The sequence below is a fragment of the Euprymna scolopes genome, chromosome 17 (assembly GCF_053919585.1).
Source record: "Euprymna scolopes isolate OS-2025 chromosome 17, ASM5391958v1, whole genome shotgun sequence".
NCBI lineage: Eukaryota > Metazoa > Mollusca > Cephalopoda > Sepiida > Sepiolidae > Euprymna > Euprymna scolopes.
In genome coordinates, this window is record NC_136498.1 from 10,280,682 (window position 1) to 10,308,339 (window position 27,658).

The following is a 27,658-nucleotide window of genomic DNA, read 5'->3' on the forward strand; positions in this document are numbered from 1 at the left end:
AGCATTTGGCATATCTCCTCGCGTTTTTCGCGACTGTCATCGCAGCTGGTTATTGAGACCTGAGCGAGGCAGGCAACAGACCAAGGGGGGAAAAAACAGTGAGCGCCGAGTTAAAACAAAAGAAGAAAAGTCGGAACAAACGTACTGTCGTGAACGGGGGAAACGAATAATAATAATAATAATAATAATAATAATAATAATAATAATAATAATAATAATAATAAACACTGACAACAAAAAAGAAAGAGCAACTGCGACTCTTATACAAAGCTTTAAAGTAACCCTCAGCTTAAGCAAGTTCTTCGACCCACGCACCTTCTCTCTCTTTCTACTTCTGCCTTTCTGTTTTCTTCCGAAACATCTAACTGCGTGTATGCGCGTGTGACCGGTATTTATTTATTATTCGGAAGAATTCTGCTTCTACCCGGAAAGCGGACTTTAACACACTTTTCACGTGAAATTCTGAGTCAAACAAAGAAAAGGTAAGTTTTTTTTTTTAATTACATTCAATGATATTCGAATATCAATATTGGCGTTTGAGGCTAAACAAGTTTGCAACAAGGTTCGCCTGTAAACTTTCGCAAGGTCTATAAATAATCAGGCGCACATGAGGACGTGGATGCCTTCTGATTCCGATTCTGTAAAGTGTTCGGTTTTAATTCTGGAATAAGGTTGAATCACTACATTAAACCGTTTGAGTATTTGTAATCTTAATCCAAAGGCATTTGAAAAAGGCATGGCCCTCGTCATGTGTTGATTTACGTTTTACGAAAACAATTAAAGAAAAATAATGAGTACGATTTGAGGATAAACTGACATGTGTAAACTATTCTCTCTCTTTCATTCTCTCTCGCACTATCACCCAGTCTCTCTCTCTCTCTCTCCACACACACACACACACACACACACACACACACACACACACATATATATATATAATATATTAATTAATTTTTAGGGTTTTAGGAGAAAATTGTATACATGCTAATCTTGTTTGAAGGTATCCCTAGACACACATACACACACACACACATACACACACACACCACACACACACACACGCACGCACACACACACATATATGCATACGCACATACAGACACACACATATATATATATATTAAGCGGAATATATATATGAATATATATATATATATATATATATATATATATATATATATATACACGGAATATATATCAAAATTTATACACAAATAATTCGGTAATTATAATTATATAATATATTTATAAAATATATATAATTATATAATGTTTCTCTGTTTGTCTGTCTGTCTCCTTCTTTCTTTCCCTTTCTATCGCTCCCCTCCTCTCTCTCTGTCTGTCTTTCTGTCTGTCTGCCTCTCTCTCTCTTTCTCTCTCTCTTTATCTCTCTCTCTCTCTCTCTCTATATATATATATATATATATATATATTTATATATTGTGAAATTTTGAAATATTTTCAGATTACAAATTGATTCTAAATATACGAGATAGAGCGATAGTATAAATAAGAAATTGGGATTAAATTCTGTAAATTTATAAAAAAAAAATACAACAAATTTATTATTCGACAAGGAACGCACCATTTTAAAACTTTAAATTTTTGTATTCCTTGCTGAATTATATATTTGTCACAATTGTTTTTATTTCCAGAATTTAATTACAAATTTTCATTTATACAAGCGCACACGCACACAACAGAGTGGAGTGTGTACTTTTAAAAATTATATTTCGGACTAATAAATATATTAGCATATAAATAAAAAGTACATCCTCTGTTCTTGTATTTCTTAAAAATCGAACACTTTCATTGTGTTTTCTCCTGATAGTACACCATTTATCTACTTTTTTCTTTCGATATTAACATTTAAAGATATGAACTTATTTTTTAAGGAAGAGCATACACATCGTTATCATAATACACGTGTTGCGTTGCTCTGCGACTCATCGGTGTTGCTAAATGAAATGAATCGTAGAAACAATGAAACACGTGTCCGTCAGGAACTAGAGAAAAAAGAAATATACTACTTGTTATGACAATAATAGCTCATGCAGTCAACGTTTCGCTGAATGGGGCCTTCCTCAGGGTAAAGTTTATTTCGTGTTCTTTACTATATTTCTGAATTACGAAAGAATAATGTTTGGACGTTAAGGTAGAGAATCAAGCAGAGAATCAAGCATTTGAATGTTTTCACGTTCGTAGATGTGAAAAAAAAATGCTTTAGCACGTGACTGAAGGCCCTCGTTATTTTTTGTTTGTTTTTACTTCTGTGAAATAAAAGATGCAACTTTGTTTCACACTTCACAAAATTAACTCACACTATTAAACGCATTGTTTATTTTTGCTTGTTTTTTCCTGAAAATGTAACAATTTAAACGATTTTGTTTGGTTGTAATAGTAATTGGCACCTGATAAAATAAAGTGCCCTCCGATTTATTTGTAAGGATATTGTCGGTGTAAGAATTTTAGGAGAACATTGTATACATTTTAAACTCGTTCAAAGTTAAATCCACACATACACACACACGCGCACACACACACGCGCGCGCACACACACATTTGTATGCACACATGTATAAATAAAGACATCTATATAGACACAAACATATATACACACATATGGATATACATATATATAAACCGACATGTATAAACGCACACATATATCAGTGAAATTATATAAATATCAGAAAACCCCTACGCTGATTAATCTACGTTGTGACGCCGTCGAATGTTTCGTCAGAATTTCAGCAATCTGCAAAGGTTTCTTCTGGTGTTTATATAATTTCACTTATAAAATCTCTACATATATATTGAGAACTTTTGAAAAGTCTTGTTCTTTTAGTTCAACATATTATATGTGGTACTTGTTTAGTTTAATCAAGACATTAAACAATGAAAATATTAGGAAAAAATTACATTGTATGTATCCGTTATAGAATTACTTCTCATAAAAAGTTCACTTAATTTGATCAAGTAGTTTATTTTTTCAGAGGAAAATCAAATTTTAATGATATTGATCTTATCAATGCCATCTTGCTTATTTCGCGGACGAGGAAGGAGTGCCTTTAAACGAAAAATGGGTTAACAAAGGACAAAATAAAAAAAAGGGTAAAAAAGGACAAAGAAAATAAGTGAAAAAAAACCCTAAAATGTTTATCTGAGTATTTTTTCTCCCCATGTTTCAAAATAATCTCGTCAAATTTTGATAAACTTTAAACGGTAATTGGAGTCATCTTCCTTGCCGCCCCCTTCCCATCTGTGAAATAAGAATGATGGCGGAATACGATCGATTTCATTAAAATTTGATTTTTCTCCGTAAAAAAAACTATTTGATCAAATTAAGTGTTTTTTATGAAAACTTAATGCCATAATGAGTATGTACAAAAACATTTTTTTAATATTTTCATTTTTTTAAAGTTTTGATTAAAATAAACAAGTACCTTATATATGCATATATGTATATACATATATGTGTGTGTGTATAATTTTATAATTCTTACAAACATTAGTCTTGCATACTTTTGCTATCATCAGTGCAGGATATGCAATTCATACTGATTCGGAAATTCTAACAAAGCTAAAAAGTCATCTTTGACTCCATTTGTTAAGACGTTACCTCCGGGCAACTAACAACTACATCAAGAATTAAAGAAAATGTAACACTTATAAATGGCAAATGTAGTCCCAACAGTAAAGAGTCAAGAAGGTTCAAACAAGTGGAAATTGTAAACGTTACGTTACCCTAGTTGTCTGCATTTTTGTTTTTATTTCCCATAACTTTAATACTTTCAAAGGGCCTAATAATTACAAATAATAATTATTTTTATACCTTGACACTAGTGTGTCCTACATTCGCAAACATCAGTGCAAGGAATGACAATTCCTACTTGTCAGTAATATATATATATATATATATATATATATATATATATATATATATATATATACATATATATATGTGTGTGTGTGTGTGCGCGCGTGTGTGTGTGTGTAATGTAAAAGAGATTTAGAAGGCTGTCACAATGCGAGGAATGAATTATAGTCGCTGTTGGTAAGAGGAGACGAGAACAAGTGGCGATTTACAAATCAATAAGTATATATATATATATATATATATATATATATATATATATATATATATATATATATATATATATTTATTCAAGTATATGGTGAAATGTCTTACTTGTAACTTGTAAGCCTATGCGACGTATTGCATTATTAATTTCGGAAAAAATTTCCCTTTTCAAATGGTGTGCGTAACAGGTCGATTCAAATGTAACGACGAAAAACATTACGCTTACTCAAATCCATGAAATAACGCATCAATCATTGAAGTTAAAATAAGGAAACATACAAAGCATACCATTCAAACTAGAATGATAAAAAATAAGTAAAATTAACAAACTGGTAAATCAGCGAAAATTATTTCATGTAACTCTTGACAGTTGTTTCGCGCAGAGACGAACAAATATATATTACATGACTAGACAAATAATAAGTACAAGTGATTGTCATCGGAATCTCAAATGCCTTTGATTACTTATTTATCATTTGTTGTTTAATGTTAACATTTATCGAGCTTTTTCAATTCTAGTAAATTCTGTTAATATGTACATATACATATATATATCATGTATATACACAGATATACATATATATATATATGAATATATATATATATATGTGTGTGTGTGTGCGCGTGTGTGTGTGTGTCTGTGTCTGTGTGTATCCATTTTTTTCGATTGATACGTTTTCTTTGCAGCTATTCCGAAAGGTTTCTGCTTTGATGTCACTAAGGTTAGGAAAGGGAATATCTCATTATAGAAATAGGTGTACGCATTACGTTCCTAATTCATTTCAGACTTCATAAGGGTATTGTCTAATAATATATATATATATATACATATATATATATATATATATATATATATATATATATTATGTAAATGTAGTCATATCTTTCTATGTTGTACAGGCCGTTTCGATAATTATTGATCTCATCGGGCAAGAAAATTGAAATGTAAGAAGGCTGAAGACATTTTTTTTTAATTTTAGAGAACACACACACACACACACACACACACACATATATATATATATATATGTCATATTTGACTTGAGACATGGTTAATGTTCTTATGAATTTAAATTTAAATTTGAAAATTTCAATCTGGATTATATATATATATATATATATATATATATATATATATATATATATATATATATATATATATATATACATACAAAAATTAAAATGAAAGATGAGGAATAAAATTTATATATAACTTTATTATATCATCAGAACCATTAGGAAAATGTTGTGGAGACGCCTACTAATTAACATAGGCGGGTGAGTGAGATATATAAATCACAAATACCGGGGGAGTCATGCAACAACCGTCAAATAGGCAAGACGCTTATGCTGCGTTCAGTAAGACATGCAATCACGCCACCTGCCGGAATATCTCCAAGTGAAGTATATCTGAAGATATGTAAATATATATATATATAACTTCTCTTCCTAATATATTATTGTATACCTTTACTTTCGTGTTCTTGTTAATTATTTGTGCAGCCACAACAGAAAAGTTAAGGGGAAAATAAGGCTTAGGCTATGGCATATTGAAACTAAATGGTTCCCATCAGAAAGCGATTGTTTGCGCTATTACCTACATATATACTAGCCCTCCTATTTACCTTTATATATTGTATCTACTTTTAATTATTATTCACCGTATTATCTTATTCGTTTATTCTCATTTCATACCTAAATGTTATTCAGTTTTTTTCTATATTTGCATTTTGTATGATTCTGCCCCTTCTCTTCTGGTGAGATACCTTTTGTTTCGAAATGCTATGGCCTAAAGTGATTTTTTGTTTTATTTTCCCCTTTACTTTTCCTAATTATTTGGATGCTATGATAAGGTTATATATAACCTTTATTGCTCATCTTACATTTTAATCTAATGTGCTCCTCTTAATAGTGTTGAGCTTTTATTATCTTGATAAGTTTTGCTTTGTTAAAGATTTACTTGTTGATAACACACTAACACACACGCATGTATATATATATATATATATATATATATATATATATATATATATATACATACATATATACATAGATATAAGCCTTGTTGAGATATGAAAGTTAACAAAATCTTAGTTTTGATGGTGGTAAATTTTAATTCCAGTGAGAGAGTGTACGAACTTTATAAAAAAAATCCGCATCTTATTTGCGTTCACCCACTTTCAAATGACCCCAAATCGTTTGGTTGCGATAACTATACAAACATAGAGATTATGGACCCTCATAGAAACTTTGGCAATGAAGCTCTAAATGATAGTGATTGCAGGAACATCCAGCTGAACTACATAAAACCTGTATCATATAGTAACGTATCTGAAGAAGAAAGAGAAGGATTGTTGGGTGTTCAACTCTTTTGGCTCGATGGTTGGAACAAATCTTGGAAAAAGAGTTCTAAATCTTAAGTTATTCTTTCCTCCTAATAACACCTTCATACATTTTTTTAATGAACACACTACACTATTTAATTAAGTTTTAGTTGCAATCTCGAAAAAAGTAATTATGAAACACACGTTGTCAAATGAGATGTTTTGTGGAAAACCAACAGTATAAGTTTATTTTGCTGTTTTTGTCTAAATAAAAAATATAAATAGTTAGATTAAAAGATGAAAAATACCTCCTGGATAAAACACGTGGGACATCAATTGATTAAGAGCATTCCAAAAACACCTTTTTTAGTCATCTACACACTCATCCCTTTAAGTCTAATTTTAACATGAATTGCTAAGATTTTTAGTCTTTGATTTTTACAACTATATATTTTAAAATTATACTTTAGCTATATAAGCTAGATTTACTATACTTTTATACTATTATTGTTTATTTATTGTTACAATTATAATAATTATTCGTAACTCTCCCATAACGAATTCAGCCCGTCTTTCATTCCTTGTTTTACTGTTTCTGTTGTTATTCCATCTGATAATTTTCCCATTTTGTCCGACTTCGTTTTTTTTGCTGCAAATTTATCCAAAGTTTGTCTGAAGGAGGGCTTTAGGTTCACGATTATGTCTTTTTAAGAAGAGATGAGAGAAATAACATCAGGCTTTGAACGTACGAAAAACAATTTATTGTTTTCCAAATGACCTTTTTTTGCTTCTTAACGCTTAATATAATGTAAGTGTTGAAGTAATAAAATAACACCTCATTAAAAGTCGTCGTTTTTCTCTTGTCAAAATAATTTTAAAATCAAGTTCTTTTATATCACAACATTTAATTTTATCTTTTAGAGAAAACCCAAGAAAAAAAAACTCATAAAACCAAGACGTCACTTTTTAGTTAAAAAAAATCAACTTTTTTAGAGTTTTTTGTATCCGTTGAACAATCTTTAATTGATGCGACGAAATGAGAGTTACTGGTTTTGAGAAACAATTCTTCAGAACTTTGTAGAGTTCAGTGGAACATTTCAGAGTTGCACACTGGTCCTTAAACTCTGAATAATTCGTTACTAGTGTTTTTGGAACACTATCTTCGTCGCTAGATCGATGTTGCTGAAATGGTACTTTGCAATACTCTTGGATTGTTGGTTTGGTAAAACGGCAGAAAGTAAACTAGATGATTATTTTTATGATTTTTGCTCAAGATATTTTATCAGCTTAAAAATGTACCAGAAATGTTAGTTTGAAGAAATGGAACTTTAAAAACAAGTGAAGTTTTATTTGGATAAATAATAACTGATAAATAGAAATCTTAGTTTAATAAACAGTTAGGAATTTTAGCTTACAAAATAATAAAGAAAATTATGTGACAAATGATCAGGCAATTATCTTTTAATGCTACGTCTATTGATGGCGAAATTAAAAAGGAAGATACTTTTTATGTACACGTAGAATCAGTTAGAGTGATTCCGTCGAATTGAGCAGACAGAGGGAGTCAGAGCGATCTGAGGTTATGGCCTCTATACGCCGGGAAAGCTGTCCAGCGTATGATATAGTTTGAATGTAGACAAGCTTGCAACTTCCAAAGGGGAAATGGATATTGCTGAAAATACAACCAGAAAATTCTGGTAATTTCATTGGGATGAATCTTCATTGCAGTTTTCGTGCATCTGTCAAACAAAGCTGAAATATAGACAAATATGTTTTCTCAATTAATCAGGTCCTAGAAATATGTTATCCGTCCAATTGTTGTAAAGATTGTTTGTTGTATGTTGCTATATGTCCGCATTGTTGAACTGTATATGTTATATCAACACGTTAAATATATAATGTTAGAAACGCATCAACTCGAGAACAACAGAGAAACTAGACGACCACAAACACTAGACTCTCGCATACACGAACTGTAGATAAACTCAACGAAAAAAAATTTCGCTTTTGAATACCAGCGTTGTTGACTGAAGAGATCTCTAGTTATTAAATACTAGAATACACAAACATGCCCATGACTGTGTAGCAACCCATTACTGCTTATGAAAAACGAATTGAAGTTTTAACTTCTCTACTTCGGTATTAAAAACTCTTGTATTAATCTCATTAGATTTCATTGGTTACCTTACCTCTGGAAAATAGCAACCTCAAATTATATATATACATAGGTAGCGAAAAGAAAGTCCGCACTTGTAATTTTTTAAAAAACTGCCAATTTAAACTAAATTTAATGTAACTGTTTAAACAAACTATACCTTCTTTGATTGACCTTTTATTCTTGAAGCAATTTTTTAAAATTGACGTGAACACTAAAAGATTTCAATTAAAAGTCAAATAACAGGTAAAATACCTGTTATTTGACTTTTAATTGAAATATTTTAGTGTTCACTTCAATTTAAAAAAAAATTACTTCAAATTGAGAAGGCAAGAAGAAAGTTCGCACAATGGAAAATTGTTATTTAAATGTAACTTTAAGACATTAATGGAAAATTGTTATTTAAATGTAACTTTGGGAGATTAATGCAACACAAATACAACAGGAACACAATGAACTAGATAATATTTAGTAGCATAGCCCTTCTGCAATTTTACAGTCTGCAATCTTTTGTGAATTCCTTTAATTAGACTGCAGCAATACCCCTGTGAAAGGGCGTCCCACTTTTCGTTAATTTTTGTCCAAAGTTATTCCAATTTTGAAATTATATCATTGCGTAGCTGTTGCTTGATGTAACGCTATGCGTTTCTGATAGGATTGAAATCTGGAGATTGTGCAGGCCAATCCAAAAACAGAATATCATGCTCTTCAAGGAACCTCTTGACATTGCCAGCTGTGTGAATGGGAGGATTATCATGCATGAAGAGGGGATTATCATCTAAATTCCGATCAAAGTAGGATAGAAAATGCTCAGTCAACACATTAATGTATTAATTGCAAGCGAACTATAGACCCTGGATTATTGGTACTAATAATGCCCCACACCAAAACTGAACCTCCACCACCTTGCAGCGTTGAAACTGAGCACCTAGGATTAAATTTTTCATCTTTCTTCACACGAACGTACTGTCTACCATTACTGCCTAGCCTATTGAACTTGCTTTCGTCGCTAGAAAGCACTTTTGACACAATATGAAGAGTCATGATCTTCATTGTATCTCACAAAGTCCAGACGGCGCTTTCTGTTCTTTACAGAAATCATTAGCTTGCATCTTGCAACATATCCTCGCAAATTAAATTCCTTTAATCTGTTCTTGACAGTAGAAAGAGAGTACGTTTTAACAAGATTGCATTGTTGTTGGATTTGGGGAGCCGTTGCAAATCTGTTTCTTAGGTTGCGGATCTTGATAGCATTGTTTTCCCTGTTAGAAGTAACTATATTACAACCAGATTTTAGAGCATCATGAACACTGTTGGTGCTTTTGCACAGTCTTTCGTACCGTTTCCTCATCACATTTCAATCTGCAGCCGATTTCTCGATTGGATAAACCAGAAATGTGGAGATTAAAAAGCTCCTTACGATCACTAAGAGAAAGTCGTTGCTTATGAAATAAACGTTACATTGTATAACCTGCAACAACAATAATTACGATTAGAGATGCTTTGATGCCTGTTGGTGGATATTTTAAACTGAATATGGGGCGATAATTTAAGCTGCCTCTTTTTGAAGTTAATTTTTTAAATTGACGTGAACACTAGAATATTTCAATTAAAACTCAAATATGAACAGGTAAAATTATTAGAGGAATAAAAGGCAAATCAAATGAGGTACAAGTTGTTTAAACAATTACATTAAATTTAGCTTAAATTTGCAATTTTTGAAAAAATTACAAGTGTGGACTTTCTTTTTGTCGGCATTATATATATATATATATATATATATATATATATATATATATATATAATTAATATACTTACATTTTTTTCGGAAGGAAAGGGTTTTCTTTTCTGAACAAATGAAGCTTTATATATACACTAGCAGGCCACCTAGCGTTGCCCGATCGCAAGATATGCTTAATTATGATATTTTAATTTATGCAAATTTCATATTTATTACTTTACATACAATTCTTTATTGTTTTTGCTATTGAACCTTATATATAAGTGTGTAATCAAAGCTAAAAGAACTCTATACTCCTATATACTTCGGCCTACTAGCATGTGACTTGAATGCCATCAGCTAGAATCTAACCCAAAACATACAATTCTCAACTCTCATCCCTTAGCTTCTTAGGCATGCTCATACGCATATATATATATATATATATATATATATATATATATATATATATATATATATATGCATATATATATATATATGTGTGTGTGTGTGTGTGTGTGTGTGTGTGTGTGTTTGTATTGTATAGGTCATAAGTCAATGTTATAGGCTACGTATATATACTCACTTACAGCTCACACTACTGGACCAATCATGACAAACCTGATATGATGATGGTCTCCGACCTATGTGTCGTGCACACCATTTCCTAATGTCAAGGTCCAAGATTAAGGTCATATTTGGTGCGGCTCTTACATCTACTTACTGCAAGGGTACCCGCGATGCGGGTACCCGAGCATACAGCAAGCATGAAGCGCGGGTATCTTTGCTAGTATATATGTATTTTTATAGATATATTCATTTATATATATATATATATATATATACATATATATATATATATATATATATATATATATATATATATATATATATCCCTTTTTCATTGTGGCGTCGATGGGTTCAGGGACGCCTGACGAAGTCTCATTGACTGAAACAGATAGCTATTTGACGCTTGTAGCGACCATATGTAACTGTTTACCCTAATGATGATGGTCTCCGACCTATGAGTAGTGCACACCAGTTCTTAATGTCAAGGTCCAGGATTAAGGTCATATTTGGTGCGGTACTTACAACATCTACTTACTATATATATATATATATATATATATGAGCAAACAGTTAATAAAATATGTTAAAAAACACTTTGAAATGAGTTAAAAACATATTTTATCTGAAAAGGAAACACTAGATAAATGGATAGTCTTTAATCCGCGGAGTTTCGAAGAGATACTCTCCTTCTCATCAGAGGGTAGGAATTAGCAAAATGAGGGATCGGATTTTGCATGCAGAAGTATTTGATGAAACAACAAGTAAGTCAAAGATCTTACTTGAAAACAAAATAAGTTAAGCAGAGGGAATATATATATATATATATATATATATATATATATATATATATATATATTTGGCCAGCACGAGATGGGTGACTATTTAGGAAGAAAACATAACACGCACATTTGAAGCAAAATAACAATTTTGCCCTGTTAAGCTGATTTGCTTTGAAATTCCTCACGTACTATCCCCAACCACAGTAAACGCAGATATACTGGATATTTATTAACTGTTTGAATTTTAGTTACAGAGGACTCAGCTATTTTCCTTTGTCTAACTGACCTAATCACATCAAGAGGGAACCCATTTTGGCATAGGGTATCAGTAATTATTTTTAATTTCTAATCCAAATTTGATTTTGAGCAGATCATAAGGCACGATGTGTTAGGGTCCAAATTGAATTGATCTTACGTTTTCGGGGGCAAAATGAATCCTAGCGTGTATACAGTTCCGTGAATATAGGTTTACGGTATATTTATGTATCCTAAATGTAGGTTTACTGTATATTGATGTAAGGTAAATATTCTTGTGGGTTTCCATGAAAATAATTGCTCTCTGAACTCATGAAATTCTTAGTCTATTTTACCTATGTGGATGACACATTTTGCCTCTTCAGTAATCAAATAGCGACAAATAATTTTTTCTCCTTACTTAATAGGATGCTTACGGCGTTACAGTATACTTATGAAGGAAAGCGTAACTCGTCCATAGCGTTCCTTGATGTATTGGTAGCAAAAACACCATCCACTTATTTTACATCAATTCACCGTAAACCTATATAAACGGGACTATATACACGCTGGGATTCAATTTCGGCGTATGAGGTTCGCCACAACAAGTAATTAGCTCTGAAATCCACGCAGATGATTTGTTTATAGTGTTGAAGGCTTTGTGTAAAACCATCCACACTTTTGGTATTACTACTAACCTTTGTCGGTGTAGATACCTGCCACAGGACAGAGTATACAGTAAACCGCAGATTTTTACACCAGAGTTTCCTTCTCTTACATGCACGCCTTAAAGATTAGAGGTGAATCTCTCATAGTGAATTAATACTAAGCTTGAAAATTTTTACGACTCGCGGGCGCGATACATACCGCGCGTAAACTTCCCAAATGGTAACCATTCTGGTACTGGCCAGGCTCAACGTTGCTTTACTTCGGTGATCTGGAAAGAACCGGTGTCTCAACGTGATTGTGCTTTATATATATATATATATATATATATATATATATATATATATATACTAGCAAAAGTACTCATCGTTTACTGGGTTCAAAAACAGCCTACAGAAAATGGACTCTGATTTATGAAAGTATGATAGGTTATTAAAAGGAAAGGTTGTAAAGAGATAACTTCGAATTTGGGAGTATCAAAACCAAAGCAAAATATGATGAAAGTAAAAATAAAATAGATAAGCCCCATAATTTATTATACCATACCTGTTCCCAATGAAACACTTATCACAATATTATGTAGATCTATATTAAAAAACCTTCTTAAACTTTGTGACATATTTACATTCTATGGAGGTCAGGCGCGAACGAACACCCCATAATTTTATTATACAATTTTTTTTCAAACTGAAACATAATTATTAAAGTATACTTACGCAGATAGATATGAAAAGTCTTTATTAAACTTTGTGACATATTTCCATTTTATGGAGGCCAGGCGCGAATGCAGACCCCACAATTTTATTATACTATCCCTATTTAAGTTAAAACATACTTATCAAAGTATTCTTATGTACATCTATATTAAAAACACTTGTAAACGTTTTTTTTATTTTTAAATTTTTTATTTCCGTACTTTGTGGACCAGGCGTGAACGCAGACCCCACACTTTTAATGAATCGTTATTATGCCAGATCAAACATACCTGTTCCTGTATCTCGATACATCTTCTATCATTATATGTAATCAGTTTTCTATAATATTCAACCATATAGGAGCCTATTCGTGACCAGGCAGACACACAAACGTTCAGCTTTATATGATATATATATATATATATATATATATATATATATATATATATATATATACATATATATATATATATTATACAGGTTTTAGGATGTGAGAGATGATATAATAACTTTCACTGCGTCGCAGATTACAAGAGCCGTGGAAGCCAACAAACCAGATGTCCAAGACTTGAGTTTCTCCTTCGTTTAGACTGATCAGTTGATCACATTCGAACTCGGGTTCGAAACTTGAGTTTCTTGCATGCGAGGCGAGTACTCTGTTACTTGTGTGTGGTGCAATTGCTAAAGTGGCAGAGTATTTGCCTCACATGAAAGCGACTCATGTTTCGAATCCCAAGTTCGAATGTGTTCAATTGATGAGTCTAAATGAGGGCGTAACTCAAGTCTTTTACGTCCAATTTGTTGGCTGTTGTGAGCCGCGACGTTGTCTTTACAAATAAATATATCATCTCTCACATTCTGAATTTGCTCACTAGGTTAGATTGTTGGATAACATGGCTTTAGCGAATTTAAAAATCCTTCTTGTGAGACATCCGCTTGGGTTCTGTTAGTTGGATGACCATACCTTTTGTTTGAGACAAAGTAGGTACATTCTATAGTCGAATTTCGCCACGGTTTGGTTGATCTGTGTAAGTTAATAGATTTTCTTGTGTGGCGTTTTTCCTCAAGTGTCAGAGTACTCCTCATATATATATATATATATATATATATATATATATATATATATATATATATATATATATATATATATATATATAAAATATATTTTAGTCATCGACATACAGACCTGTTTCGTTGTTTCACAACTCATCAGTGCCGCTAGACTAACACCTCTCCCAAGCCGAGGATCGAACCTAGAACCGTCGTGATGACAGTCGGCAGTCCTACCCCCTGACTACGGAATCGGTGGCCGAAATTAAACTGTCGGAATGCGTATTTAAATAGACATCCGTCCGCTACTCGTAGAGGGCTCAAACGTTTTGTTTGTAAACAAATTGCGAGCTTCGCATTATTTCAGCTAAATTAAGTAGCGAGTAAGATAATTTACGAGAGTGCTCTACCAAAGGGGGGAGCTTTATAAAATATATTTTAGTCATCGACATACAGACCTGTTTCGTTGTTTCACAACTCATCAGTGCCGCTAGACTAACACCTCTCCCAAGCCGAGGATCGAACCTAGAACCGTCGTGATGACAGTCGGCAGTCCTACCCCCTGACTACGGAATCGGTGGCCGAAATTAAACTGTCGGAATGCGTATTTAAATAGACATCCGTCCGCTACTCGTAGAGGGCTCAAACGTTTTGTTTGTAAACAAATTGCGAGCTTCGCATTATTTCAGCTAAATTAAGTAGCGAGTAAGATAATTTACGAGAGTGCTCTACCAAAGAGGGGAGCTTTATAAAATATATTTTAGTCATCGACATACAGACCTGTTTCGTTGTTTCACAACTCATCAGTGCCGCTAGACTAACACCTCTCCCAAGCCGAGGATCGAACCTAGAACCGTCGTGATGACAGTCGGCAGTCCTACCCCCTGACTACGGAATCGGTGGCCGAAATTAAACTGTCGGAATGCGTATTTAAATAGACATCCGTCCGCTACTCGTAGAGGGCTCAAACGTTTTGTTTGTAAACAAATTGCGAGCTTCGCATTATTTCAGCTAAATTAAGTAGCGAGTAAGATAATTTACGAGAGTGCTCTACCAAAGAGGGGAGCTTTATAAAATATATTTTAGTCATCGACATACAGACCTGTTTCGTTGTTTCACAACTCATCAGTGCCGCTAGACTAACACCTCTCCCAAGCCGAGGATCGAACCTAGAACCGTCGTGATGACAGTCGGCAGTCCTACCCCCTGACTACGGAATCGGTGGCCGAAATTAAACTGTCGGAATGCGTATTTAAATAGACATCCGTCCGCTACTCGTAGAGGGCTCAAACGTTTTGTTTGTAAACAAATTGCGAGCTTCGCATTATTTCAGCTAAATTAAGTAGCGAGTAAGATAATTTACGAGAGTGCTCTACCAAAGAGGGGAGCTTTATAAAATATATTTTAGTCATCGACATACAGACCTGTTTCGTTGTTTCACAACTCATCAGTGCCGTTTGTTCCTGGCTAATGGAGTCAGGTATACTATATATATATATATATATATATATATATATATATATATATATATATATATATATATATATATAGTATACCTGACTCCATTAGCCAGGAACAAACCACACGGCAAACTTTAATTACGAGAAATATCGTTAACATTTAAACATTTATTTTTAAATGTCAAGACGTCCGTCCATAGTTATCTGATGATTATGACATCATGATTTGGACATGCGAGTTTTAATGACAGAAAAAGTAGAAAAAGAGAAAGATTCCTTACATATACCGAAAAAAGTTGTGGGTGTACTTTATTTTCTCTTGTACAGAGATGGTTGTTGTAAATGTATAGCAACCGCTTCAAGAATTTTGGAATGTATCTTCGAGCGTGTTCTGTGCTAAATGTTCCGCCCGTGTACCCTCCAGATGATAGCCAATTTCTATATCTGTACATCGTAAAAGGATATGTTGGAAATTCTCAATTATGGATGGTCTCCACCACGTAGTCAGCATTGCACTATATACTAAAGCGATAAACGATCATATTGTATTGAGTTAGAAGGTTAACTGTTTTCCTTTATTGCATCCATTTGTTGAACATTGCAGAGACACCGTTCACACTACCATTCGGAGAAAACATGTATTAACTGGTGTGTATGTCAATAGGTCTTTTGTACAGAAATCTACAATGAGATGTTTTATTTGCACCTTGATACACAAAACCGCTATCTTAGTAGATTGGATTCGTAATTGAATGAGATAAAGCAATTATGTAATAGCTAGCAAGTCGCCCGGCGTTGCCCGGTCGTAAAATACGTATAAATATTATATTTTAATTCATACAGAAACTAAATCATGTGCATTCGTTTTTTTTTTCTAAACAGTTCACTTTTTGTAAGGAAAAATAAAATAATCAAGCTGTGATCAAAATCAACACTTAAAGACAGTGAGTCAAGTACGATAACGATTAGGCCGGCTTGACACGATCTTTAAAAAGTGTTTTCAAAACTACTGATTTTTTAACATAAGTAATCGATCACCTAAGCGATTCACGCATGCGCATTCGTAAAACAGTTGACAAACAAATAATTTCCAGCTTTGTATCTGGAGTCGCATTAATTCACTATGAGAGATTCACCACCAGTCTTTAAGACATTCATGTAAGAGAGGGAAACTCTGGTGTAAAAATCTGCGGTCTACTGCATACTCTGATACTCCACGTAACAATTTTTCAATTTTGACCCCTTTGCAGCCCTATTTTTTTCACACGTCTGAATACCCTATATCCCAAATTTCAAATCTTTAGATTTAAATTCCTCAAGTATATAGATTGAGGAGTGTACACACATTCTCACTTTTATAGGTATACAAAAGAATAATTACCCTGAAGACCCTTTTAATAAACTAAATAAAAGATTTATAACTTCAAATCCCTTAAATCATTAGACTCTTCTACTTATTTTAATTTACCATGGATTAAACGAAATAGTAAAAACTAGGTAAGCATATTATTGAAATCATATTTTAATGCTTTTACTCCGTTTGGTTGTTCTTGTCTTTTTTTTTCTTTTCGTAAGAATAGCGTATCTTATATGACTTATTAGCTAGATACCGGGAGTTGGCCTGTAGTATAATACGCTTAAACATGATATTTTAATTTATGCAGATTGTGTATTCATTATTATAGAACCAATGCTCAATTTGAATATTATATATAACGAGGAATAATTTGCCTGGTGGACTAATTCGCGAAAAAAGAAAAAGTAATAAAAAAGTAATAATGATAATGTCGTTTATCAAATTCCGTTTGTTTTTGTTTGCCATATCACGTCAGCAGATATTTGAGCTTGACGATCTTAAAAATAGTCTTTCTTCTCTTATAGATAAAAAGAAGAATTTTACAAGGGGAATATTTTACATTACACCCACCAAGGTTACACCGGTGTAACGTAAAACATTCCCCTGTAAAAAGTATTCTTTTTTTTATCTATAAAAGAAACACTGTTTTAAGATTGTATTTTTTCGAATTTCGATACTTATCGGATGAATTTCTCTACAAACATATCTAAGAACACTGCCAGAAATGTAAATTCCCTTTGTGTGAAATTTACAAAATATAGGCTCAGTCGTTTCGGAACCTATGTGGAAGGAACTCACACACACACACACACAAAAGGACTTGTATATAATAGTTGCGATAGATATAAAGATATTAATGTAATCTATCAGTTTAATGATGCTGGTTATATTGGGAGTACTTTCATTGCATTATCACAACCGCATAAACCAACTTCTTTTATCTAAAATTAGATAGGGTGGTGAAATTTCGCGGTGCCACATTGCCCCTGTGACTGAGGGCATTGCTATTTTCAAGCATTTGCTTTTAAATTCTGACTGTGCTAATAATTATAAAAAAAGAATACTTTGAGGTCGCGTACGGAACAAATACCCCCCCCGCGTTCCCCAAAAGAAACATTAACAAACGTTCCTTGTGTTAGCAGAAGTAATAAATAAAAAAAAAAAACGTTGAATCTCTTTGAGGAACTTGAAACCATCTTTACCCACCCGGTTCACTTTTAATTGTTTTAAAACGACTATTGAATAACTTTCATTTATTTAATCGCTTGTCGTTAATTCCAAGCACACTCAGTTTTATCCCTTGCGTTTTTTTTTACTTTCGTTAATATTATCTTTTTATTCATTCAAACAATTGATTTTCTCGTATAAATATTTCGTATTATATTTCTCATACGTGTGTAAGTGTGTGGTTACGTATGTTTACAAAGTAAAACCTATTCTTTTGTCGAGGAGGGGAAAGAGGACACTTGTAATAGTCAATGTTTTATTCGTTTCTTCTGAATAATAACAAAAAATATTTTTTAAACATAAAGAAATAATAAAAAACGACAAATAGAATCTTACATAAATGGTATACATTACATTTACATTAGAATCCCGGAATACGATATTAAAAATTAGTAACAAAATACAGTACTGTATATAATACACAAGTATATAATCAAATAAAATTATAAATAAAAACCGTAATTCCGTAACCATCGTATTCCACATCGAAACCTGAAAAAACATCGTATCCTGATAAAAAAATATCCTAGGGCCACCATATCCTGGTTGTTTTTTTTCTTCTTGTTGTTTTACGGCATATCAACCCTTTTTAGGTCATTTAATGTCGAATCCAGTGATTTTGAAGAAAAAGTTTTTAATAATATATATATATATATATTTTTTTCAAATCAGTTTCTATTTAATCCATAGTTGGGACTCTAACAGGTACTACCACTCCGGGTCAGAGTGGACCTAGGAGCAATAGCAATTAAGGAGTGGGTCCACCATCTCCAAAGCCCGTGTGCTGAGGCCTCACCATCGGATATAGTTTAAGGTCATATCCTAGGACCACCATATTCTAAGGTTCTAATCTAACATGGTTTAATAAAGTAGTTATAGTAATAATATTCAACTTTCCCCGATTGTGGCTGTGTTATCTCTTTGCACTCCTTTTGTCTGAATTGCAACAATTATGTTTTCTACAAATTAGCAAATATTCCCGTTAATTTTTATTAAATTAGCAGTAAGTCTCATAATTATAGGGTGGAACGATAAATTTGTCGCCCTAAAAAACGACACTTTAGCTTTATTGAAAAAATTAATTCAGGTAACTTAATTATGTAGGAGAGCTGCCATCTATTCAATGTAGCCGCATTCATCCCCAATTACCGCCTCGATACGGGTCCGGAACTGAGAGCATGCCCTTTCCGCAAGCGCCAGCGAAAGTTCGGCGAATACTCGGCGGATTGCAAGGATCAGGCTGGCTTTAGTGTTGTAGGAGGTCATGTTGGTGATGTGCTCAACGCATGACCAAACAAAGTAGTTCCGCGGGTTCATGGTGGGGAAGGAGAGGACAACTGAGAGACGAGTGCAAAATCGTAGTACTCCTTCTGAAGCCAAGTATAGGTCTGTTTGGATTTGTGGACTGGCGCCGAGTTTTGCTCCCACATCCAGGGTCTGCCACCGGCCATCTAATTGCACTTGGGGATCACCATACTCTTCAGCACATCCAGGTACACTTTGGTGTTGACTTTCAAGCCGACTTCTTAGATGTGAGAAGGCATGATGTAGCCCTCACATGAAACCACACCAAAGACTATAACCGTATGTGGAAACTTCATTGAGCTGGGCTCTCAAGCGTCAAGCCGTCCGGGTTTGCATTTTGCTTTTTGAAGGTGCTAGGAATTACGCTATTGTCATAACTTGGATCGGTAGAGAGCATGAGTTGTACAGCGGCACATCTTCGATCTCGCTCGTTGAACATTGTCACTTTCGGACATGATAGACGGCTCTTATCGTTCTTGGGATTTTTACACAACTAGTCAATTAGAACATGGTCTGCAAAAACAACAAAAACAAAGAAAAAACGGGTTTCATCAATTGGAAATATAATTAGGTCGTCTTTTATAGGGCGACAATTTTATCGTTCCACCCTGCACTAATTTATGTGAAAGAACTAGTTATATTATATTTCTCTGTCTATCTGTTCCACTTTTTTCTTGGAAACTATTAAACTAATCTGACTGAAATTTTGTATGGACTTTTGCAATGATAAGGTGCAGCACACTAAGTATTATTATAACAGTTCAATACACAGTTAGGGTTAATATCCATTAATACTGATTAGTCAATACAATATCATAATGACTTTAGAAATTTTCTTGGAAACTACTAGGATCGACCTGGCTGAAATTACTTATGGACTTTTTCTAAGATAAAGTGCAGCAAACGAATTATTATGGCATCAATCTGATGCACAGTTAAACATTAAACGACATCAATATGGACTAGTATTTAATAGGCATTAATATGGATTGGTATTTAAAACGGATATATTCGTTTGGAGTAGTGAGGGGACCTTGCTATGGTATTGTAGTAATAATCTGATAAATCCCATTACTGAATCAGTGTTTTTAATCGTTACTGGCAATATTCTTAGCATGTATGACTTTCGGCTTATCTTTCGACGTCTCTCTAGGTGATTCTCCAAATCGTCATTCATGTCTTATCCAACAAATCATAATCTTGTAAAGAGGAAAGACGCGGATGTTCTCATAGTCATTACCCCTCCCCCGTGAATTAAACTTTTCGGTAAATGTAATTTTAATACTTTCTCTTTTTAAGGTCTTAAATTTTTTTTTTTAACTGGGTCTCTCCTTATTCAACACTTCTTGTAGTCGTGACGTTTGACACAGGTAATTTGAACTTGAGTTCGAGGATATCTCCATTTGAGAATGTTGACTTATAAGGACGCATCATAATGACTTCTATTAGAATCTCTTCGGTATTTTTCGTGACTACTTGTAGTTTGAATGGGTTCCAATTAATTCCAATATCTTTTGTGCGGAAATGTGTTTGCTAGCGTATCCAATCCTTTGAGGAACTACTTTCTCTTCCTAATACATTAACTTCCAACCTTAAATTTCGTTTAAAATAATAAAAGAAAGTGTCCTCTAGCTATAGACTTCAGTCATCTATTTGTTTTTGATGGTTTCTTCGCCGGAATAAGCAACAACCTCTTTAGCAAAAAGAATATTTTTCTTGCAAACATTGATTCTGAGGCGATAAATATGATGTCATATCCGGTTTGTACGCAATTTTGTGTACTGCCAAATTGTTTTGAATAATTTTTCATTAATGCTCAGGCATTGATGTTTGCTTCAGAGCCTATTTAAATGAGTGCACCAATTTTTCCACCTGTCTGTTCGATGTTAGGTAGTGTGCACGATGATTTATATAATTTTTTCAATTATCTTCCGTTGAACGGGGTACATTGTCGCTGGTAAATTCTCGGGAATCAAAAAGGATTACAAATTTCACTTAGTGCGTTTATCGCGTTATCGCGGTCGGATGTCTGCACTTAATAATTTCTGGAAACTTCGTTGGACTCTCCACAATGATTAAGAAATACGATCTATTTATGGGCCTTGCCTAGTTGATATGCAATCGAGTCCATGGGACATTAATCATTGACGGTTAGCACTTTACTAACCTATCTGCGTATAGTAATACATGTTCGTATATTAAAACGAGTCACACTATTTCCTTTTTTAGTATTTTACGTTCAACCAAATTTGCTTTTTCATTTTCTAATGAAATGATCCTTCTTCGCCGCCTTTACACATCTTCCAGAGGAAACGAAAGTTTTCTAAACGTATTGCATAACAAACACAATTCACTTTCGTCTCTTGGCGCCGAAATTACTGTTCCTTCAGGTGGTTCCGTATATTTAAGTATAAATCTTGATAACCCATCGGTGTGACCTATCTTTTAAGAAGGTGCGTATTCTATTTTAAAAATTGTAATCCAATTGTATTACGCATCAACGCTGTAGCCGATTTCCTGTGTGAGTCAGTATATTTATTTTCGAGCCAATTATCATTATCATAACGTTTGAGTCCTAGCGTAACGTTTGAGTCCTATTTCATAATACTAAAAATTTCTAATTTCTTTGTACATTGTGATCGTTAGACCTTGCACAAAAATGAGACATTTGAACATTCATTAATTTAAATGCCCCACTCCGTGCGTTCTCTATATTTGCATATACAACAAAATGATTGTCCTGATACTTTATAATATTTAAAAACATATATCACGTATCAAACAGACTATATCTTACATCGAATATTTTAAACAAAATTTGTATTGTTTCACTAAACAGCACGTCCTCCGGTTTTGCGCAAAAACTTACATTCTCGAATGCTCTTTCGTGATACAGTTTAAAACAGAAAAAAACATCCGGTGGACTCCCACGTATTAATATTGCATTTTTGACCCCTTAGTAGCAATTATTCCGGATGAAAACCGGTTGAAAATTTTTCCACGTATCTGATCACTCTATATACCAAATTTCCAGTCTGTAGATAAGAAATCGTTGAGTATATAGGTTGAGAAGTATCCTCACAAACATTTTCACTTTTATAGAACTATAGATATACACCTTAATCCACCGACAAACGTTTGTTTCACTAAACAGTACGTCCAATGATTTTCGGGAAGAATTATATTCTCGTGTTTAGTATTTTCTTCTGTTCTCAACTTTTGTAACAATAGAACTATGGCTTTGATCAGACTGTTGCTGATGTATTTTCGTAAATATTGTTTCAAACCTACGAGAATAAGCAAGAAACGTTGAATCAATATCAGAATCATATTTAAATCTGAGAGTGAATTTAAAATTACTACAGCCAAAAAAATCCTCAAACCTAGTAATTTTTGATAATACATCTATCAAAAGTGATTTGTCTTTTGCCTGTTGTATTAAACTGCTCTTGTTAGTCTTGTTTTTATTGTCCCAATTGTTGCTGTTAAAATTGCTGTTGCAATGAGGTTTATAGCGCTTTTCGAACTCTGTTCCATTTTACTAAAATATCTACAAGGACCACCTTTTCCTCAACAATAAACTTTACAAACAAAAAAAAAGGAGCTTTTTTTTTATATTTTCAGAGTAAACCAATTTTTGCAAATGTAAAGAAAAAATGAACTCACTTTCTGTAAGTAACGATAAGTCTTTCTAACATCCATTCGTTAGTAATTATCAAAATTTTTAAAAATTGCCAGACCGTTTCGAATCGTTCGTCGCCAGACATTTTTTAACATGAAAATTCGTTTCGAATCCTCTATCGCCATTAATATGGCCAAGAAAAGCATAGATATCGTTTGAAGTAGCTGAGTGGAAATTTCTACTTTTTCCAATAATAATCTGGCAAGTTGCCTTACTAGATAAGTGTGTGTTCTCGAAGCTAGTAATTTCTCTAGCGTGTGAGGCTTTCGGCGTATCTTCTTAGCTGGCTCTACTAGTCGGTATTTATCGCTTAACCAACCAATCATATCTTGTAAGAAGTCAACATGCATCTACTAAATTATATTTTTTCAATTTTCGCATCTATTTTTACCGGGATGTGGACGTGTGGAACAAATTCTATGTTGGTATAGCACCAACATAGAATTTGGTCCACACGTCCACATCTCTTATATACCAGGTTTCAAGTCGATAGACAAAAAATTGACAGAAGAGTTTGGTAGAAAATGTTTCTCAGACAGACAAACATACAAGGTAACAACAATATATATATATATATATATATATATATATATATATATATATAATACAACTTAATGGCATATTCATTAATTTGTAATGATAATTATCATAAAAAATTAGTACCAACAAGATTTTCCTTGAAACCTGGCTGTTTAAGTTTCCATTTCAGGCCATTCCCGAAAACATCATCGGAACAAAACAAATAAGGATTTTTCTATCATTGCTAAGACACCAGAACCAATGGTCTCAGGCTTGATTGAAATATGTCTTCGTAAACATTTACCTTTTCATTAATTTACTTTAATAGGAAGGGTGCAGTTTTCGTAAACAGTTTTTCATTATAGTAGTGGAAGCACGTTACCTTATACGTTAATTAACGTTCTTTTTAATATTGCTTCCTATAGGTGGGAATCTCAATTACCACTTCACAAAACTAAGCAAAAGGAATATTAGATCAGTATACAATAATGCGCTACATAATTATAGTTGCATTTGTTTTTAAAGAGCTGAAGTTCTGGCATCAAATCTGTTCTGGCTTTGTGTCATCTTTTCACCAGACAACGCCGGTTCACTGATCGTGTTAGAAATACTTTATTCGATGAACAAATTTCTAGAATATTTTATTTGTATGTTTTATTATTGAAAAATTCAATTATATATCGCCTTGTATAGGAATATAGAATGAAGGCAGATAATAATTGTAAGTATTAGCTCTGTTTAAGCATAAGTTTTAGCCATTGAGCTTACTTTAATCTGCTTTAATTATTTGCATTCTCTGTGGCATTCATTTTTTTTAAACAGTGTTTATCATCTCCTTTTAACACAACAAAATTTATAGTTATTGAGCTAAACTTTTATATATATATATATATATATATATATATATATATATATATATATAATTATCACGTGGAAACGATAAAATGATGTAGCGCTCGTAAAAAAATAGCAATGAAGATATGAACATCAAAGGTTCGTGCATTTTGAAATACGTTTGTCATAAATGATTATACACCATTTATGCACCATTTATGCACCATTTATGCACCATTTATGCAGATAATCTTATTTATTATGAACAGAAATACTGCAGGTATTAAACGTAACTTTACACTACATTAACAAATTAAGTAAAATAACATAAAGAAACTGAGACATGTGCATGCGAGTATTATGATTTTTCTAAACAGCTCACTTCTTGTAACTAAAAAAATACTCGAGCTAAGATCGAAACAAAAACCTAAAGTCAAGTACAAAACCAGCTCACCAGCTTAACATGGCTTTTAGAGTGCTTTCAAATCAATTCATGCTTAACATAAGAAGGCTGTGATGGTCCACGACCACGCATGCGCTGCCGTTAAACAGTTGAACACAGAAACAAAAATCCAGTGGTCTCTCACGTACACATTTTTCATTTTTTATCCCTTAGCAGTCCTTTTGTCCGGATGTAAACAAATTAAAAAGTATCCCACACATCTGAATACTCTATATACCAATATTGAGGTCTGTAGATAAAAAAAATCATTGAGTATATAGGTTGAGAAGTATCCTCACACACATTCTCACCTTTATGGATATATAGATATACACCTTAACTCATCTGTGCTAAATATCTTTTGTTATGTATCTGCTTATTGTTTTGAATGCGATCTCTTTTTTATTCATTACTAGCATTTCAGTCCGGTGTTGCCCGGGAGTTTGCATGTGTATGTGCAGCTAAAAAAATAAAAAAAAGTGGTAGTTGGAAAATAGGCTCGAACCCGTACCGCAAAGGAGGAAAAGAACGGGGTAAAACCTAACGTTTATGTTCTTACGACCACCGCCAAACCGGAAGCGACATTTTTTAAAATTAAGGCTAGACAATCTAAAGGAGAGGATAACTTTAAAAAATATCGGCGAAAAAAGTGACCCCCCCTGTAGAAAAGTGCCTAGTTGAAGGGGAAGATATTAATGTTTTTAGCCAATTTTTCGATATATCCCGTATGAAAGGTCGAACTTTAAAACAATACTGATCTTGATAAAATCCATCGCCTCAAAATTTGATATACAGGGTGCTGAGATTTGAGAAAATCGGTGTGATTGGTTTTCGGCCAGAAATTTGGCGGTTCAACGATTTGACCTTTGAGAACTTTACCAAACTCCTCGGATAATTTTGTGTCTACACACTTGAAATTTTACATATAGGTTTCTTGGACATAAATCTAACTTGATAACTTAATTTGAGCCCAACACAATAAATTTTAAGGGGTCATAATAGGGGTCAAAGTTTAAAAAAATTGACCTCTGCGGTCTCTTCCAAATTACTCAGACAATTTCTGGTCTAAATATTTGAAATTTTACATAAAGAATATTCAGAGATAGGGCAAGCTTTTTCATCAGTTTGGGTCGAAAACTTTTAGTTACCAATATATAAATGTATGTATGCATGTCTGTTTGCATGTCTGCCTTAAACTTTCTATAGAGGCGACGGATTTTACCAGGAACAGTATCGTTTTAAAGTTCGACCTTTCATAAAACATTAATATCTTCCCCTTCAACTAGGCACTTTTCAACAGGGGGGTCACCTTTTTCGTCAATATTTTTGAAAGTTAACCTCTCCTTTAGATTGTCTAGCCTTAATTTTAAAAAGATGTCGCTTCCGGTTTGGCGGTGGTCGTAAGAGCATAAACGTTAGGTTTACCCCGTTCTTTTCCTCCTTTGCGGTACGGGTTCGATCGAGCCTGCCTTCCTACTACCACTTTTTTTTTGTTGCTCAACATACACACATCCGGGCAACGCCGGGCTGACATACATTACTGTTTTGCTGTATCACAACTCATACACCTTTCCCCAGTCGTGGATCGAACCTATAACCGTCGTGTTGACAGTCGGTAACTCTAACCATCGGACTACGAATCAGTGCCCGTAAATTTTTCTCCTCAAGTGTCTATTAAATTAACAACTTGCCCATCGCATCAATTTGTTTACAAACTAATAATGGTGACAATGTGTGTGAGGACACTTCTCAACCTATATACTGAACGAATTATTAATCTACTACCTTAAAATTGAGTATATATTAGACATGTTGAAAACTTTTTAATCGGTTTTCATCCGGAAAAAGTGCAGCTAAGAGGTAAAAATAAAAAAAATTCTTACATGGAGAGGTGTAATCGGATTTTTATCTGTTTTTTAACTGTTTCACGAGTTTTGAAAACACTTTTGTCTTTAGATATTGGTTTAGATCTTCGCTCGAGTATTGCTTTTACTTACAAGAACTGAACTGTTTAGAAAAAAAAAACCCATAATACTCGCATGCACATGTCTCAGGTTTTGTATGTGTTAAAATATAATATTATACATATTTTACGACCGGGCAATGCCCGGCGGCCTGCTACTATATATATATATATATATATATATATATATATATATATATATATATATATATATATATATATATATATTTAAAGAGTGTAGCCATCAACAATTGTGGTTTTTTTTTAAAGGTTTTCATCATATTTTTATTTTAAAATATTTTTATAACGCGTTTCGAGCTTAGGGTGTGCTCTCTTCAGATGTTTTCGTAATAAGTTTTTCTTTAAAATGGGAGTTATTTTTACCTCCGCTGATACTAAATGTGTTTTTCAGAGTGATGTGTGGTCTCAGACATTCTGTCTCCAACCGTAAGTGTTCAAAATGTCCGGTCAAAGTTAGATTCAAAGAGGGCGCTTTTGGTCCATTTGGTGAAGGTTTTTATGTTTTTTTTAATGTTTTTTAAAGATTTTCTTTCCGCATGTATAGGACACACTCACACACAATCACACACGC

General features: G+C 33.2%; 1 protein-coding gene across 1 annotated transcript in view; it reads left to right on the forward strand.

Moving 5' to 3' along the window:
• The first annotated feature begins 216 nt into the window (after positions 1-216).
• Positions 217-27,658, forward strand: part of LOC145296659 (gamma-aminobutyric acid receptor alpha-like) — a 774,217-nt gene continuing 746,775 nt past the window's right edge. The window contains exon 1 of the mRNA XM_080142597.1: positions 217-482. The gene's annotated coding sequence lies outside the window, so the exon portion shown is untranslated. The remainder of the gene's footprint in view (positions 483-27,658) is intronic.